Source organism: Calidris pugnax, unplaced genomic scaffold (genome assembly GCF_001431845.1).
Source record: "Calidris pugnax isolate Ruff unplaced genomic scaffold, ASM143184v1 scaffold82, whole genome shotgun sequence".
NCBI lineage: Eukaryota > Metazoa > Chordata > Aves > Charadriiformes > Scolopacidae > Calidris > Calidris pugnax.
In genome coordinates, this window is record NW_015090833.1 from 228,975 (window position 1) to 234,094 (window position 5,120).

At 46.1% G+C, this 5,120-nt stretch overlaps 1 protein-coding gene across 3 annotated transcripts in view; it reads left to right on the plus strand.

The window, feature by feature from the left end:
• Positions 1-343: 343 nt before the first annotated feature.
• The window catches only part of MXRA8 (matrix-remodelling associated 8), a 28,932-nt gene continuing 24,155 nt past the window's right edge, over positions 344-5,120 (plus strand). Inside the window, exon 1 of one of the 3 annotated variants that reach the window (XM_014941475.1) lies at positions 344-541. The gene's annotated coding sequence lies outside the window, so the exon portion shown is untranslated. The remainder of the gene's footprint in view (positions 542-5,120) is intronic. The other 2 variants (XM_014941474.1, XM_014941473.1) reach the window with 2 other exon arrangements.

Here is a 5,120-nt window from a genome sequence, read left to right on the forward strand (position 1 = left end):
GAGGAGGCAAAGATCAAAAAAGGACTGAAGGCAACAGAATAAATCCAGTCTCAAGCAGACAGCTGGATGAGTGTCAGACAAAGGACGGAACAGCTGGATCAAGTAAAGCACAAGGAAAATTAGTTCCATCCCTAGGGGGAGGGAGAAAGATTGTTTTCGCGAGCCCAGAGCTGTGTGGAACCAACTTCACCCGATAAAACTTTTACATCAAAGGCAGGGGCAGATCAGAAGGTCCCAGAGGGAGGGGAAAGAGAAGAGTGGGTGTTTGTAGTAGTTGTGCAGAAAGCGTTAGGGAAAGGAAGGAGGTGGAGTGTGAGTGGAGGGGGAGAGCAGAGCGGGGAGGTGGGGAGTTAGAAGTTGGAGGTGGAGTAATTCTGCAGAATATGAGCTGCTGTCCACAGCTTTCTGGATGTAAATTGATGAGGTCATAGTGTTTTCCAGTTACCAAAAAAAAAGAAACCAACAAAAAACAAGGTTTAAAAAAAAAAAAAGTCTTCAACTTGTTTTTCAAGAGAGACGAAAACACGGAGAAGCTGAAGAAATGGAGCAACTTGCAAAACTCCTTCTGTGGCAGATTTTGCTTCAGCAAAGTAAGCTCCTAGCTCGTCGGCATGATGTTACTTGTTTTTATTTCAACTGCAGAGGACGGGGCTGGAGGTTAGCTAGAAGATTTGGAACTGCTATCTTTGTAAGATTTTGTTCGGATTCCTAAGTTAGCTCTGTTTTTGTCTGCGAGGGGAGGGAATCATGGCTTTCTCATGCTTTTTGGAGAGGAAAGGAGAAACTTTTGAGGTTGTTTAAGCAGTATTCTGTTCAGCAGGTCTGTGCAATCTATTTTTTTCTTATCAGTTACCTTGATCAGCAAATTCAAAAACAATAAGCTTGAATTGAGTACAGTAAAGCTTACAGAGTTAGATTTACTTGATCCAAGGTTATTTTATACTTTTGAAGAGGCAGAAACAGCTGGGGTGTGTGTGTGTGTGTGTTCAGTTTGGAGGAAAAAATTAAAGTGGTGGTCTGTTTTTTTTTCCTGTCAGCATAAAGACAGAGACCTAGGAATTTACTTTTGGGTAAGGTGCAGGAAAGGGATGAGGACAAGTCCGATGAGGCTACAATACTACAATAACAGAATGGCTTCTACCTTTTCCTTAATTACAGAGTTCTCTTAAGAGCTGAAAGCAGAGTCAGGGTCCTGAGAACCTGACCCCAAGTTAAAGAGAGAAAGCGCAGTAAGGATTGGATGGCAGGAGAAGATTTGAAGATTAATTGCAAAATCCTAGCAAATCCATCTTTGCAACACCTTGGGCTCTGAGGAAGGCACCTATGAGGGAAGGACCAGTTACAGCTCTAAGAGCAGTATGGAGAGACTTCAGTCAGGTGCTGAGGGTTGGAAGTGAGAAGCACAAGCTTTTTGGGGACCAGTGACCCCCCCCTGCTCTTCCCAGCCCTGTTAATGAAAGGCTGAGGCTGCCACCTCAGCCTCTCAAAATTCCTCAGTAGGTAGATGGAGTGAGATGAAGAGTTCTCAGTTTGGTCCTTAATTAATCTAGTTTCTGTGTCACCACATCATCCCCAGTTTTGTAATGCCTCAAGGCAAGCTTTAGGAATCGGCAGCATTTGGGAACAGTCATAGGGACAGAAGGGTTAAAGTGGCTCAGAAAAACTAGTCTGTGGGGGTGGCTTAAATCCTGGAGAAGGAGGAGAGGCCACATACTGTATTTCAGAAGCACCAACTAGTCCAGCTACTCCCCGGTGTGGTTTAACACGTTGGCAGAGCTTGGGGAGCACCCAGGGCAGGAAGAGCAGGTTGGGTTGCTATGGGGCAGTCGGGGGGAACTGTGTCGAGACAAGAGTGTCCCACCTAAGGATAGATTCTTTCCAACAGACTTTTTTCAGGTGTATTTCGGAGAGAGAACTGTCGTTGTGCCAGGCAGCCCTTGATGTTTGAGTCCTGCTATCCCCACCCAAATTGGGTTATAACACGATGAGTGAAGATGGGAAGGGGGAGAGGGAGGAAATCTGCGCCGTCCCGTATTTGCTGAGATGATCCCTTCTGGAGAGGAACCACACCCTCAAGTGTTAATGTGGTGCAGGGAGGAACAGCTCTGTGTTTGGAATGGCTCTGCAGACTATTCTGTGGGCCCAGAGCCAGCGTGAAGTACACAAAGCCGAGAAGGGTTTATAAAGCTGCGCTGATTTCTGAACCGAGAGAAGGTCGGGGCAAATCTGTGAGGGATCCTGATTGTGCAGCGGCCGAGCTGGCGATTGCTTTCTTGTGCAGACAGAATCCTTTTTCCTTTCTGCTGAGCCAGCACATTCTTGCTTTTTACCGATTCACGGGCATGTTCCTACCTGCAGTGAGGTGTTGGAATTGTTGGCACCAGATGGGTGGTTAAGGGCTCTTGGGTCCTGAAGTCCTTTTTGAAAGCAGAACACTCTGCTGTTGAGAAAGTTGTCCCGGGAAGCCTTTAAAAATAAATAAACATAGGGGCTTAGATAAAAGCCCGGTTCAAAGCCTGGCTTGACCATCAGTTGGCCTTGTAAGGGAAAGCTTTTTTTACTGAAAAGCTTAGTCCCAAGCTTCTTCGCCCCCGCTTCCTCTCCCAAGTCACAGGTGATAGGATAAGAGGAAATAGCCTCAAGTTGCGCCAGGGGAGGTTCAGATTGGATATTAGGAAAAATGTTTCCACTGGAAGGGTTATTAAGCCTTGGAATGGGCTGCTTGGGGAAGGGGTTGAGGCACCATCCCTGGAGGAATTCAACAGCCGGGTTGACATAGTGCTTAGAGACATGGGTTAGTGATGGTTTTTTTTATCAGAGGTTGATGGTTGGACTTGATGATCTTAAAGGACCCTTCCAACCCAGACAATGCTATGACTCTATGATTAGTCTTGCAGTCCCAGGCCAGCAGGGCTGGGTGGTGAATGGGAGATGTCCAGGTGGAACTGTATTGCTCACTAGCTCCCTCCTTTGCCTCTTTGCAACGGGCCCAGATGTTATTTATTCCTGGTCAGTGAGTTTAAAAAAATGGCTACCAGTAGAAAGCTGAGTTCATTTTGTGAATCTGTCGCCTTGATGTTACTGCATCATAAGCTGTTATGGCCTCTCTCAGGAGCTGGGGCAGTTCCCTAAAGAGCCACTGCCATTCTCCAAAAGTATTTGGAAACAGCTTCATAGCCCAGACTGCTGTTTTTGCAATAATTGTGTAATGGCTCTGCAGAGACCGTTAAATCCACCGCACAGACAATGGGATTTATGGGAGAAACAAGGAATCTGACACATAGAGTTTTCATGAAGATCATGTCCTTTCTGTAGGACTAGACCATCCCTCTGTGCCCCTAATGGAAAGATGATATCTCTTCCTTTTTCAAAAGAGAAAAAGAGGCTGAGACAGGCCAGGAGATACTGGAGAAGGTGCGCAAAGGAGTAATGAGCTTACTTGGGCAAGCAGAGCGTCAACCTCAACAGACTCTTGTTTCAACCCATGTGCCTGGTGGGTTATGACATTCCTTTTTCCAGTGACCTCTTAGTTTGTTTTCTTTCCTGCCCACAGCTACATTCTGGGCTTCAGTAATGCTCATTGCTGTGTAAGGCAACATTCCAGGCAGCTCATCCTTGCTCTGCTGACAAGGGCAAGGCTCTTCCTGAGCTCAGCAGGAGCTCTGCAGGTAGAGCTGGTGTTGCCATGTCCTGTGGAGCATATATGCTGCTTGGCATTTGGGCTACAACTTAATGGTCTTTGCAGTTCCCTTTTCTGCTCAGGTAGTCTTTCCTCCTCCAGTGTGAGACAGGAACTTAGTGGTTTCATGAGCACATGCATCTACCTGTGAAGCAAACCCTCTGCCAGCGGCTGTCTCCAGGAGCAGAGACAAGGTGGAATTGTTCAGGCAAGGCTCAGGGGACAGATTTCTGTTTGAACTCTAAGGATACTGCCTAGAGAGCTTCTGTGAGATGTCTCTTGGAGTCTGAGGCTTTTACTTCCAGTTTCCCTGCAGTTCTTGTGGCTTAAGTCTTTATTTGCGAAGTGGATGGGATTCAAGAAGAGCTGGCTCTGCCTTTTACAAGGGATTAGGAAACGCTTTTGCAGGCTGCCTTCCTCTTCCTATATTGTGGGACCAGCAGAATTCCTCTGGGATCCTGCTGAGAGGCAGGCTGACTCTGCACAGAACATGCTGGGGGGACAGCATATAGATGTCTTCTTCTTGTTTTTGTTTTGTGGGTACATCACAGAGAGAGAGGTCAAAGTCATCACCCATCGCATGGAATTTGAAATTTTAAAATGAAAGCTACAGCGAGTTCTGTGTTGATGACTGTTGAGGTATTTGGTGGTTTTGAAGCTCCAGGTCCTGGAGTCCTGTGATTACAAGAGTCTGAGCTGTCACCGGGTGCATAAATACTCCTTGATTTTTACAGTTGCAGATTGGGAAGTGTGACTCGCCAAAATATCTGCTTCCAGTTTACCCCAATCCTGCAGTTCATAAGCTCTCAGCTTTGCTGGGTTATGGATATATCTCTGCCTTTGTTCAATAGCTACCATCTTATACAAACAATAGCTTTAAAAAGCATGGTTGGGGGATATGTCTTGTTTGTTCTGCTCGTTTTGTGTAGCAGAGCTAGCTCTTAGAGCAGGGGGAAAAGACCAAAAAGAGAAGGCGGCTTATTCCTTCTTTAACTGCTGCTCTATGTCCAGGTTATTGAAGGTCAGTTGTTTTAAATTCCATTTTCTCCAGGCATACAAGAGATCAGAGACATTCCAGATTCCTTAGATTTCTAAGTGATCTCATTTACAGGCCTCTCAAATTTAAGTTTGAATCTTGTCCATGGCCTGATGTATGTGTGCAGATTTCCAGCATTGCTGGGGGAATCAGAACAATCAGTTCTTCCTCTTTTGTTTTGTGCAGTTCCCGTGTCTCAAGACTTGTGCTTTCTTTCTCCTCTAGAACGTTGCCTGTTGGCTGCTGTCTTTTTGATATTCTCACCTACCACTTTGTCTGAGTCTATGAATTATACCCTCCCTGGCTTCAGACCCACATCTGTGTGTGTGTGTGCACAGACCAACAGTGGAAAACCCCTTTCTCTTCCACCTCGTGTCTCTGTGCTGGACTCCAACACACTACCCA